We start from the raw sequence: 13,999 nt of genomic DNA on the forward strand, positions 1-13,999 counted from the left end.
ATATAATTTGGGCTATATATTCACACATTAGGAGGGGAGGGGGGGGGTAAAGTATTTGGACAGTTTGAAGTTAGAAAACAATTCTTACTTCATAATATTCAGAATAATTGTGCCTAACCCATTAGGCATGCAGACCTGCTATACTTTATAGCAGGCGGCTATAATGTTGAAAAACTTCTTTTCATCCACATTTCTGCTTAAGCAAAAGCTACCTTTATAGCCTAGCCTCCTTTAATACCATCTTTCTCCTTCGCAGCACTTGTCTGCACTTGAATCTCTCATATCTCTACTTCGGTTTGCTTTGCCATCTGCTGTGCTCAGTTTGTGTTTTTAAATTCGTTTCCTGGTTACTTCCATCTCCCTTCTGCAATTTGCTTTGGTCAATTGCAGTTTGCTTTGATCAAAACATGGAGTCTGCTTTTGATTTTCAGGTGAGGTGAACCCCAACAACACATTCATATTTTTCCCTAGATGTAGCATGTGTTAAAGGGTAGAACATGCTTCCTTAACAGCTGAGATGAAGGAGCTCCCATGGGCCTTTCAAAAATAATTAGTTAAAAATCAAAAAGTTAAAGCAGTTCAAATTAAACCAAGTATTAAATCTAACTTTTGTTTTACTTCAATATGAAATTTTTTTTGCTACTTTAAGTAGATGAGACGGTTCTATGTCCAGAGAGAAGGGGGTGCCCAAATGTTAATACATTGATTGAATACATTGAGGTATATGGTTGTGTTACAAGAGTGAAGTGGGGGTCATATTTCACATTAGGGGAGAATATTTTATATTTATGGGTATTGGTGTGTTTTGTCAAAGAACAGTATATTTTAAGTTAGTTTTTTTTTATTATCATTTTTAACTTAACTTTAATAGAGTCTACCTGTGACTGAGATGATTTGTTCAAAGTTTAAGATCCTTGTGTCCATGGCTAGGCTCAAGCTAAGAGTGTACAATTGTGATTAGGCTCCACAATTAACTATCAGTGCAACTAAAATAGCTAGCAATGCATAAAATCAAAACATTCAAACTAATGATATGCTTAGGTTATTACAAAAATTTAGGCAAATCTAATAGTGACAAAATCACAGAGTTTTTATTGGGACTCAGCTATTGAAATGGTGATTACCTGTCTGACTACTGGATACCTTACTCTGTTACAAAGGGGGGGGGGGCAGCAGTAATAATCATATTTGGAATGAGCATTGAATATCAAATTTGACTCGTTTTCTGTCAATTTTGTTTTATCTACAAAATTTTAATTTGCTTCAGACCCACTCTTGGACTATTGACAACATTCCAAAAAATTCCTATTCTAAATAAAGCCTTGTGTGCCTTTCTGAACTGAAAATGACATGCCTCTACTTCTCTCCATCATTTAGCTGTCAGTTATGTAAACCTCTATGTAATGCTACATTTATAGAAACAACATCAATGTAATACAATGAATTCTTGCCTGTTATTTCTACTATTAGCACATCTATCAATAGCACTTTCAACACTTATGACAATATCGTGATGAACATGAAGGAGGGCAAGTCTGGTGAGTCTTTCTTCTGTCATTTTATGTCTTAGCCATGCTTTCAATCTTCTCAAGCAGAAAAACTTCTTTCAACAGATGCCATTAGAAACTTCTTTCAACAGGGTCACGAAGATTTGCAATAGCACCAAAATATCAGCATTGCAGCTGTTTCTGTGAAGTTTCAGGTATCCTACTGTACCTGCATTGCTTTCTATCAAACATAGCTACCAAGTTATCCATATTTTGGCTTATCTGATCAGGGCAGATCCACAAACTCACTAGGAGGAGAAACCAATTACTGACCAGTATTGCATTGACAAGCCATAAATCATATCAGCAGATTGTTGTTTCTTTCTTTCTATAAAAATTATTGGCCAGAAAATACTGAGCTAAAAAGCATCCAATGTTTGTACAGAAAAACAACTTTCTAAGTCCAAAATGATCATGTCCATCAGGGGAATAAAAAATTCCCCTGATGGGGATTTTTTTTATGTTTTTCTGACTGTTATTTCTAAAGCTAGCCCAGTTGCTACTTTAGTTACCTTGTCAAATGTGTTTTTGAACTTGCTTTTACTGTTCCAATGCTGTACTTACAACTGTGAAAGAATCCTTAACATGACTTACTAATGATACAAGGTTCAAGTTCTTCTTCTGAAATAGCTGAGGAATAAGAGAGCATATCTTTGACCACAAAGAGCAACATTCTGTCAACCCAAGATAACAATTGATTCTAGAACTGACTTCAATCTAGCTCTATTGCCCTGCACTTGTTGGCTAAGTTGTTCCTTTACAAGGCTTAAAATGTAGGTCTCAGGATTATTATATTTTAGAAGAAAATGTTAACCTGCATCAACTGAATCATTTGTGATACTGATTCTATTATGAGACACCAAGTTGCCATCTTTTCTAGTTAGCTTAGCAAAAGTCACAAGTTTGTTTTTTTTTACCAACTTTTGCAATTGACTAGAGCCTCTTGCACCTTGGATATTGAACAAAATGCAATATTTACAAAATACGTCTCTCATATTATTTGAAAATACTAGCCACTGAAATTCCTTCAAGCAAGTGCAACTAAAAAACCTCTTTTAGTCCCTGCCCTGTTTCTTGTGAACTGAATAGCAGAGCTGCAGTTAAGACAGAAGAATCCACAGGTTCTGAGGCAATTCATACTGCATATGCCTCCAACCAATGCAATACCTGCATAAAATGGACTTGTTCAAGTTGTCTTGCTCATAGTGATGATGAGTTTAAAGCTCTAAATGCTGCCACTTTGAGACTTACTTGCACATGGAACTGTACAAAATGTAATGTTCCTTTATGCCCAAAAATTTGGCACCACTGAGTACAGCTGATGCTGCCTCAGCAGTTTCAGCAGCTATGCTTCTATTCCAAACTGAGATTACAAAATTACCCACTAAGTTGATGTGTTATACAATGGATTTGCCTTAAAATCAATTTCCAATGCATAAGTACAAAAGTTGAAAATAGTGAACAATGCCTATCTTCTAAGTATGGCAAAGAAAATACTTGCTCTATCGTTTGTGAGAAGGTACAAGCAGCAAGCAGCTGCTAGTGCTGTTGCATTGGCTGAAAGCAACATCATTTGTCAAATTAGAGTTGAAAAAAATTTCAACACTAGAAAACTTAACATTTTGTTGTGCTTGGTCAGATCTTAATGTGACAGATCTTATTGTCCTTATCACAAACCATTTTAACATGATTACAGCATTGATGTTGTACTGCTCACCAATTTAAGGTTCCTCCCCACTACTGCTAATGCCTCTGCTCCTAACTGACCAACCCCAGGGATTTTTACTGTTTTGAGCTTTGACATACAGAAGAAAGTTCTCCAGAAGTCACTTCAGTTATGTGCTAAGATCCAGTTCTGTTCAGATCAGTCTAGGGAGGATTTCCAGAAGTAGAGGAAAATTCATGGAATTTCTTTCATGGAAAAATTCCCTCCATGGAAAATTCCTCCCATGCAACTTCTCAACCCAACTCCCATCACCAGAAAAAATCCCCCTGAAAACGTCTATATACTTCCCAATAACTAATACTGTATGTAAACAATGGGCAAAGTTCATACAACCCTTCCCCCAGGGACTGTGGGGGATTCAGTCATCCTCAAAGATAATAGTTATTATCTTTGCAAACGCAAAGATATCTTCAGCAAACGCCTTCAATTCGTATTTCACCACTCTTCCTTCAGTTCCCATTCAACCCAAGAGTAGAGTAAGTAGTTTTCCCATAGCAGAAAAGTAGTTTTTTCATTCTCTATGCACTGACACTTTGATTTCTAGTATTATTTCTAAACTTCCATGTAGCTTTTTAGATGATGGTTTTGGTTTGAGTAGCCTAATAATCTCCTTAAAAAATTGGTCACTTTGTTTCTAATCTCATCTAACACATAACTAACCACTCTCTTCCTTTTGGTGTTTTCCCTCATTTATTTAAAGTTGCTAATGTTTTACCTTTACATAAAAAAGGTGATTCATCTCTAATTTCAAATTATAAACCCATTTCTCTTCTTCCTGTCATCTCTAAGGTTGTTGAAAGAGTAGTGTATTGTAGACTCTTTTCATTTGTATTTAGTACTAATACGACTGCAGGAACCTCTATTATAACTAACCATCAGTATGATTTTCGCCCCGCTTCCTCTACCTGGTATATACTTTCAGATGCAACAGAGATTTTGCGCGTTAGTTTTGACAAGGGCTAGTGTGTTTTGGGTTTATATCTAAACTTTTCAAAGGCGTTTGATATGGTTGACCGCTCTGTTCTTTTGTCTAAACTGTCTTCATTTGGAGTACATGGAGTCTCACGAGAATAATTAAGGTTTTGACTGTCAGGAATATATTAGTATGTTTCGGTTAATGGTAAGTCTTCTACTACTTTACCTGTATTGAAGGGTGTCCCAGAAGGCTCTGTGCCTGGACCACTATTGTTTTTAATTTACATTAATGATCTTGTTGATGGTCTTAATACCCTTGTGCACCCTATTCTTTTTGCTGATGACAGTAACTTTTTCATTCCTGCAGTGGACTTGCCATCTGCCACTTCCCTAGCTCAAGGTCTTCTTGATAAAGTAAAAGATTGGTGCTGGTCAAATGGTATGACTCTCAACAGCCAAAAAAGTGCCATTGTACACTTCAGAACCCCTTATCGTATGAGAGACGTAAGGGAGCCAATCATCCTGACTAATGGGAATGATGTTATACTGCAAGCTGCTATGGTGAAATTTCTTGGTGTGTATCTTGACTGTTTTCTCTCTTTTAAGCCTCATATAACTCACACCCGTTCCCTCATCTTCCGTCAGTCTTCAATGCTGCACCGGGTTAACTCATTTCTTCCCCCAGATGTTATGCTTTCTCTTTATTATGCTTTTATTTTTCCTTACCTTTCTTATTGCTGCTCTGTCTGGGGTAATACTAATAAATATCTTCTGTGCTCACTTCAAAGAGCCCAAAATAGGGCAGTGAAGGCTACTTTTCTTCTCCCTCGGCTTTACCCTTTCTCTGATCTTTATAATGATACTCAAATAGCTCCGCTAGATCGTATTGTGGGTAAAAGTAATCTTTATTTAGCACATTCTGCTTTTCTAGGTACACTTCCACCGCCTCTGCAGCAATTTTTTTCACGGACAGGCTCAGGTAGGTACTCTACTTTTTTACGTAGTTCTTCTCGTAGACTTATGTTACCCAAACATTCATCTACAGCAGCCCAGAGGTCTGTTGTGTATAAATCAATTCAACTATGGAATTCAATCCCACCAGATGTCCCGTTATTTCTGTCTGCAAAGGCAGTTATTCGTCGTGTCTTTCCAGTTTAGTAATTTCTCTCTCCTTCGTTTATTTTCCCTGTTTTCTCTTTTCCTAGTATTTCTCCTTTATATATCGTTTTTTTTTTTTTTTTTTTTTTTTTTTTTTTTTTTTTTTTTTTTACTGTATGCTAGTGTTTATTCTCTTTAATCTTTATGTCATATATATTGTTTAATTTAGAGTAATATTTATGGTTGTTTTAGTGCTTTATTATATTGTAAGGTCCATAACAAGCCAAGCTTCTTGGGCAAAATAATTTTTCTTTACGTTTGTAATAGAGTTTAGTATTATTAAAATGATTGATTGATTGATTAGATTTTTTGACTATGCTGAAAAAATTACTATCTAAAAATTTTGATTAGGTGACTTTGGGAAAAAAATCAGCATGGGAGGGGGTCTAGTTGCCCTCCAGTTTTTTGGTCACTTCAAAAGGGCACTAGAAATTGTTAATATCTATTCAAATGAGCCTTCTTGTGATATTTTAGGACCACTGGGTCAATACAATCACCCCTGTGAAGAAAAAAAAAGTAATAAACACACATCTATGATCTTTCTTCTGGCAAAAAATACAAAATTCCACAATTCTGCAGATAGGAGCTTGAAACCTCTGCAGTAGGATTCTCTGAATCTGATGGTGTGATTTTCATTAATATTCTAAGCCTTTTAGGGGGTGTTTCCCCCTTTTTTCAAAAATAAGGCAAATGTTCTCAGGCTTGTAACTTTTGATGGGTAAGACTAAACATTGAGCATGGCATTATTACAGGAAAAAGAAAACTTCAGAAAATTATCAACTCTCCAAAACTTTTTGTAACAAGACAACCAACCATATTAAGTAGTTGAAGAGAAAGTCTGAGGAACAATTGGCTAAGGATGTTAGGAATAATCCTAAATCTTTCTGGCATTATGTCTCTCAAAAATGTCACAGCAGATGCCCAGTCCCTCATATCCTGCACAATAGTCAACCAGTTGCTGATACTGAGCTGAAATTTTCAACCAACAATTTGTATCTGTTTTTTCCTCCAATTCCAGTATTGTTTTTCCCCTACCTCCTATATATAATATATCACATAATTTGGAACCTTTTCTATTAATTATAATTCTTTTCTATTAATAATAGTTGTAACTGTTTGCTCAACCTTGCAAGGATCCTGGCCTGCAGAGGTCAGTGGAGCATGACAGTCCCAAGTCCGTAAAATGAGGAGGGTTGGACAATGGGCTTGTGACCTATCCCCATAAAATTCCAAATTGCAAAAGAAACATCGATGATAGCCTTGGATACCCCACAACACCATTTGATGACAACCTCAGCACACCCATGGACACAATTTATGACAGCAAAAACTAATACGAAATTTGGATTTTGCAATGTAAGGACACTAAACCAGCTGACAAAACCTGAACAAGTACTCAGAGAGATGAAGAAGTATAGGCTAGATCTCCTTGCTCTAAGCAAAGTCAGGTGGATTGGATCTGGACATGAACAACTAGGAGAGGTTTACTCACTAATTTACAGCGGAAATGAATCCCGGCACCAGGCTGGAGTTGGGATAATGCTGTCTGACCAGGCTGGTAAAGCACTAGTTGAATGGAAGCCAGTCAGTGAGAGATGCTTACTTGCAAGATTTGTAACCAACCATCTGAAAATTTCAATCATTGCATGTTATGCTCCTACAAATGATGCAGACAATACTGATAAGGAGTCATTCAACCAAGCTCTTCAGTCATTGACATCAGAAGTCCCATCACATGACCTTCTATGTGTGGTTGGGGACTTCAATGCATAGGTGGGATCAGAAAGAGACTACTGTCCACAAGTCCTAGGGAGACATGGTCTTGGTGAAATGAATGAAAATGGAGCCCTCCTGGTAGATTTTGCTCTTATGGTCAGCACAACTCAGTTTGAACATAAAACCATCCACAAACTGTCATGGATCTCGCCAGAGGGCAGGATGAAGAACCAAATAGATCATTTCCTAATCTCAGGGAGATGGTGGACTAGTCTTCTGGATGTACGTGGCTTCAGAGGGGCAGATGCCCAGTTGGACCACATCCTGATGGTAGCAAAATTGAAAGTCAAGCTGAAAGTGCCCAAAAACGCAAAGTCAAATTCTACAAAGCTTTATGATGTGGATAAGTTACACGTCCAAGAAACCTGAAGAAAATTTTGTATGGAGTTGGTGCAATGACTTGAGACAGCAAATTTTCTCTGTTAGCAGTGACAGAACTTTGGTCTTTGCAAATGTCCTATAAAGAATGAAGGACAAAGAAATCAAGAAGTCAGCAAAAGCTGACAAGCAGAGGTGTGTAGAAGAGAAGACTAGACTAGCAGAGGAAGCAGCTAGAAAAGGAGACTCCAAAGCAGTTTACAGGCTCACAAATGAAATGACAGGAAAGCTTCCCAGCAGATCCAGCCAAGTCAAAGATGAGTGTGGAAATGTTCTCACCAAAACTGAGAAAATTGACAAGAGATGGGTATCCCACTTCGAAAAGGTTTTAAATAGACTGAGACCAACTGACCAAGAAAGCATCCCTTCTATGCCCTTTCTTAACCTTAAGATTGATGAAAATCCCCCAACATCTGCGGAAATACTTGTTGCAGTGAAGAAACTCAAGAATGGAAGATCACCTGGTGAAGACTGCATAATTTTAGAAATGATCAAAACATCAGTGAAGACATGCCTCCCAGTGTGGACAACACTGATTGCAACAGTCTGGCAGTTTGAAAAGGTCCCTGGCGACTGGACCAAAGGGATAATTGTTAAGATATTTAAGAAAGGTGATGCACTTAACTGCGATAACTGGCAAGGTATAAACCTAATATCAGTAGCAAGCAAGGTTGTAGCACTCATAATACTTGAACAACTAAAAAAAGCATTTGATCCATATCTGAGAGAAGAGCAACATGGCTTTCAGACAGGTAGACCTTGTTCAGATCTCATATTCACACTCAGGACTCTGATAGAAGAAGCAAATGAGTGCTCTAACAAAGTATACATGCTCTTCATTGGTTTTGAAAAGGCCTTTGATTCTGTGGACTGTGACACACTCTGGGAAATTCTACAGTATTATGTGTCCCCAAGAAAATAATAAGTTTGATCATGGCCTTTTATGAAAATACAGAATGTTGCATAAAGACAGAGAATGGAACAACTAGCTACTTCAAAATTATGTCAGGAGTGCAACAGGGATGTGTTTTATACCCTTTTTATTTGTAATTTTAATGGATTATGTTTTGAGATAAGTGGCTGGCTTCGGAATAGCAGTCGGAAATAAAATCCTCTCAGACCTTGACTTTGCAGATGATGTGGCACTTCTGGAAATGACAAAGCAGCGACTCCAGAAGCTCCTTAATAAAGCGAGTGTTAAAGCGGAGAAAGTTGGCCTAAACATCAACATAGACAAGACTAAATCAATGGTAACATCAGGCTTGCCAGTTGAGCTCCTGCACAAAAATTGTAGTCAAACAAGTCCATGAATTTAATTACCTTGGAAGCTGGTTTGATTACACAGGAAAAGTGCAAAATGAGGTCAAGAGAAGAATTGGCATGGCAAATGCTGCTTTCAACATACTTAAGCCAGTATGGAAATCAAAGAAGTACTTGCTTGCACTAAAGCTGCAACTTCTTAATAGCAACGTTTTGTCCGTGCTATTGTATGCCAGTGAGTGCTGGAAACTAGATGTTGGGATAGAGAAAAGACTCACAGCTTTCAAAAATATGTGCTTGAGACGCGTGCTAAATATCGGTTGGCGTCAAAGAGTCAGCAACATTGAGGTCCGCAGAAGAACTGGACAGCCACTTATTACTGATGTGATTAAAAAGAAGAGATGGAGCTATCTTGGCCATGTCCTTTGGATGGAGGACTCAAGAATCCCAAACCAGGTTCAACATTGGCAGCCACGTGGGTGTCGACAGAGGGGAAGACCAAGAAACACACTCAGATGCACGTACAATTGTGATCTACACAGTGCTCACACATCACTACCACCCCAGTGGGAGGATGTACATGCTGCAGTGCCAATACGTAACATTTACTGAGGCTTTATTGATGCCCTATGCGGCCCAGATGGCTCAGGAGGATCTAAGTAAGTAAGTAAGTTGTAACTGGTAAAATTGGTCCAAGTAAAATTGGGTATTTTATGTATTTTAAAGTAATTTTACAGATCCCTGTAAAATTGGTATTTTACCTATTTTGTGTAAATTATGTATTTTACCTATTTTATATATTTTACTGGTATCTTACATATTTTATAATACCTTGTAATTTTCAGAGCACAAAAGCTTGAAGAGGTTGTCAGAAAAATATTGAACATGATTTTGTTTTGTGCATAGCTGTGTTCTCAGGTTTAAAAGGTGGTCTGTCTGACTTAGGTCTCTTGTTATCAGAACAAAAAGTGAATTATAGTACCAGTAATTATAATTTTTAAATGGTGAAATATTAGCTGAATTAAAATTATATTAGTTATGTGAACTGTTAAAGACAGAAAGGGCTAGAACCAGAATTGACCTATGACAAACAAGAAAAAAATAATAGAATTAAATAGCCAAGAAAAATGAGCATAAAGTCAACCAGCAGACAAAAAAGATAGAGGCAGATATTTTGTCAGGGACTTCTGCCTAGCCATATTCAATGCTCAAAAAAAGAAGGAAAACTGATCTTTTGAATTAACTCTAACTGAGTAGAAGAAAGACTGAATCAAACAAACCAAAAAACCAAGCCAAAATAAATGAAAGACTATTCACCAATTAGATGGAGTAAGAATTCTCTGTTTAGTGATTGACTTAGCTTGTCTACTGACTTAATTTTCATTTAAAGTGTGGACAAATGAACTTAATTGAAACTGAAGAAAAATTTTATTTGAATTTTAAGTTATTATAAATTGCGTTTATAAGAATATCTCCTGTATCTCTATTAAAAGCAAGGTCTCTATTTATGAATTTGTTTAAAATTTCAATTGCCTCCTAAAAGAATGCGGGAAGCCATTTGCTTCATATATTAAAGTTGCCTCATCAAAAAGAACTACATGATCTGGACTTTCAACAATGCGGAGGGCCAAAGCAGAATCAATATCCTCAATAGCCCTTTTCTGAGATTTATCCTGCTTGTCAACAAATTGCTACCAAATGAGTTGTTACTGACTAAAGTGTCTAAAAAAAACTCTTATTCTAGTTTAATGGCCCTTGTTTGAATACAGAAGAATACTTCAATACTTCAGATAAATACAGAATTAGCTTTAAAGGAGACACAATTGGAGGGTGGAGGTAGAAATTGATATATAATCCTCAGGGCCATATCCAGGGCTTTTGATTAGGGAGTGGGGGGTGGCAATTTGGAACAAGCATGGTCACCTGAATCAGAATCTAAGTCTGAAGGAGAGGAGCTAGATTTGCAAGCAAATCTTTTTGAAGAATGTCTTAATGACTGTCAAAGTGACTGAATGTTCTGCTCTTATGACCCAGTGCTTAGTTAACCAAAGTCATCAAAGTGTTACAAACCTCTTTTTTAATTGTATTTGGTACTTTTATAAATAAATGAAAAATAAAATTCATTTTTTTTTAAATACATGCCTGAAATCAGGCAATGTCCACTTGCTGAGGTATTAACCTAGGCATAAGATTACAAAAGGGATAAACCAGACAGTTAATTAAATTGATGGAACTCTAGATGAAGGGGCATTACCTTTTTTAAGCCCAGGAAATCGGAATCATTAAAAAAATTCATTAAAAATGTAAGTGATGCTTAAAAAGAAAGGCTTAACTAGTCTTGTAGCTACGGAGCAACTCTAAAACACCAATTTCATCCTGTATTTCCTAGGGAGCACCTTATTTTACCAACTTTATTTACCTAGATTTTATTTTACAGTAATTTTACAACACTAGTTCTAAAGGAGCTTATGTCCCTCAAAATGAATAAATCTGCTGGTCCAGACTGCATTCATCCTCATATCCTCCATGAATGTAATAACAGTCTTGTGTCAACCTCTTTCCTTACTGTTCAAGTTATCATTAAATCTTTCAAGACTACCTCTGGATTGGAAAACAGCCCATATTATTCCAATAATTAAGAAAGGCAGAAAGGATCTTATTACTGACCTATTAGCATGACATAAGCAGTTGTTAAGGTTCTAGAAAGAATAATCAATTCTGTAGTTATTAGACATCTTGAAGCAAATAATCTCTTGCACAGCTCACAGCATGGCTTTTGTTCTGGAAGATGTGTTGATACCAATCTCCTTGAATCATATGACCATATCACTAAATACTTGATACAGGGGTGCCTGCTGACATGATTCTGCTTGACTTTTCTAAAGCTTTTGACAAAGTTGGTCACAAGTGACTTGCAATCAAATTACATGCTGTCAAGCTTGAAGGGAAGTCCCTAATCTGGGTCCTTGATTTTCTTTATATGTGATCTTTAATGTGTTCAGTTATTTGATGGTAGCCATATTCTTTCTTTGTCTAAGCATGTTTTGAATGGATTTCCTCGGGAAGTGTTTTGGGTCCTAAACTTTTTAATATATTCATCAATGATGCTCCTTCCACTATCAGCAGTAAACTAACACACTGTGCTGATGACCTAAAGCTCATTGGACCAGCCTTGTCCTGTGAAGATCATTCCCTTCTACAATATAATCTTGGACTGCTTGGTCATTAAGCTGAGGCTTGGCTTCTTAAATTTAATGTTGTCAAGTGTCATGTCAATTAACTTTGGCAAAATGAACCCTTGTTGCTCTTATTTTTTCTCAGGTCACCCAATTTAATCTATAAATACTTAGCAAGATCTTGGAATCACTACTGATAATGGGTGAAAAAAAGAGGGGAACTAAATTCCAGATTATGTTCTTTAGTCTTTGTGACTTCACAACACCTCATCTTTAACTTCCAATAGTATTGCAAAGTTGGCAAATAAAACAAGAAATATTTTTTCAAGACTGAAAATAAAGCCTGACACTGGTAAACTACTTAACATCCTAGCTGCCAGGAAATGAAGAAAAAATAATTATTCCAGGAGATTATTAATTTTTTAAGGTGGAATGAAATAGTTTAGCATGGTTGAAATGACCCTGAAACCTGCTTCAGTTTGGTTAATTGGAAATATAATTGGAAAGAGAAATATCAATATTTGAAGCAAATAGACCAGCAGATAATTTATTGTATGAAGCTGAAAGGAGACTGTTTTTAGACTCCAAGTACTACTTTTAAAAGAAGAAGAAATTGGGGGGTTGGGAGTAAAGTATGGCAGGGCTGCATGCAAAATGTATTAGCTACAATTATCCTATATTATATGAAGTATGAATTGTTTTCTTAACATGTTTCCTTCTCTAGGCTTATACCTATTTTCACACTCCTAAGGTACTTAATAGACCTTAATTTGTAAGGGTGCCATTGCACAAAAAAATTGCCATTTAGAGCAATCCCCCTGACTACTCTACCTCCTTCTACCCCTCTAAATTGTTTAAGTGATTACAGTCTTGCACCATTTAATTTTGTCTCTTAACTGCCTAGTAGCCTACTGTTCATAACAATGCTTCTTTGTCTAATGCTGACCATTCTTTTGCTTCTATTTCTAATGTTTCTTCTGCAATAACTTGCTCACCTACTGTTTCTTCCTTGTCACTATTGATACTGTGATATGATTGTCACAATTGATGCACTATATGATACTGTACTCTTTCTCTGAAAGTCATCAGTCCTGTGTGTAAGGGACTTGTGCATCCTAAGCTTGAAGTTGGAATGTCTCTAGCCTTCCCTTAATTTTAAAAGGATGAAAATTGTTGGAAGATGTGCAGAGACATGCCACCAAAGTGATATCCAGCATGTGAGAACTTTCTTACCCTGCAAGACTAGCAAAGATGAAACTCCCAACTCTTGTATACAGGAGCAATAGAGGTGACACCATTTTAACCTATAAGTTAATGAAGCCTAAAACACTCCCAGGATTATTTCCCACTGATGGTTCTACCTCAAGAACTAGAGGTCATCAGTTGAGACTTGTTAAGCAGCCTACCATATCTAGAATCTGCACTCAATTCTTTTCCTCAAGAATTGTCAACAGTTGGAATAAACTCTGAAGAAACTGTTACTGCTGTATATTTGGACATCTTCAAACAAAGACAGGATTCTGAGGGGTCCACTAGGGAGTGTAAACTCAACTGGGAAGCTATGGATCAGAATAGTGTATCTGGTCACTAAAGAATCCTGAATACAACTCAAATTGTCAACTCTGGAGCTCTACAAGGAGAAATCCTTAGATTGCTCCAAGCTGCAATTTAAGGTAGCCTAAAAGACTAAAAAACTGTTGTAGGCTAATTACAATTTTGGCATACCTTGCCATCACCCCTGTTTATGAGGCCTAAAACTGCTTTTGAGCCTAGCCTTTACTTGGAAAGAGCATAAAAAATGAATAAAGCAGTATTTTATCCTTGTCTCTATATCAGTTATGGAATCTTGTATTAATTGACCATTATTTTACTTGTTTTAGCATGTTTCCTTCAGAAGTGACCAACCATTAAATATCTTTCCTTTGAAATAGGTGATAGGCTGCAATAATAGGCTACCTAAGGAATGGTAGGCCTAAATATCAACTTTGCATTGGATTTTGGATTGAAAAGTAGCCTAGCCTATAGGCTTATTTCTATCTTAATCATAGCCTAGTTCTACTAGC

The 13,999-nt window shown here is 36.7% G+C and overlaps 1 protein-coding gene across 2 annotated transcripts in view; it reads right to left on the minus strand.

Moving 5' to 3' along the window:
• Positions 1-13,999, minus strand: part of heph (polypyrimidine tract-binding protein 1 heph) — a 261,216-nt gene that overhangs the window by 244,575 nt on the left and 2,642 nt on the right. The gene's annotated exons all lie outside the window — the stretch shown is intronic.

Source organism: Artemia sp. Qi Xiang Cuo, chromosome 14 (assembly GCF_049724085.1).
Source record: "Artemia sp. Qi Xiang Cuo chromosome 14, ASM4972408v1, whole genome shotgun sequence".
NCBI lineage: Eukaryota > Metazoa > Arthropoda > Branchiopoda > Anostraca > Artemiidae > Artemia > Artemia sp. Qi Xiang Cuo.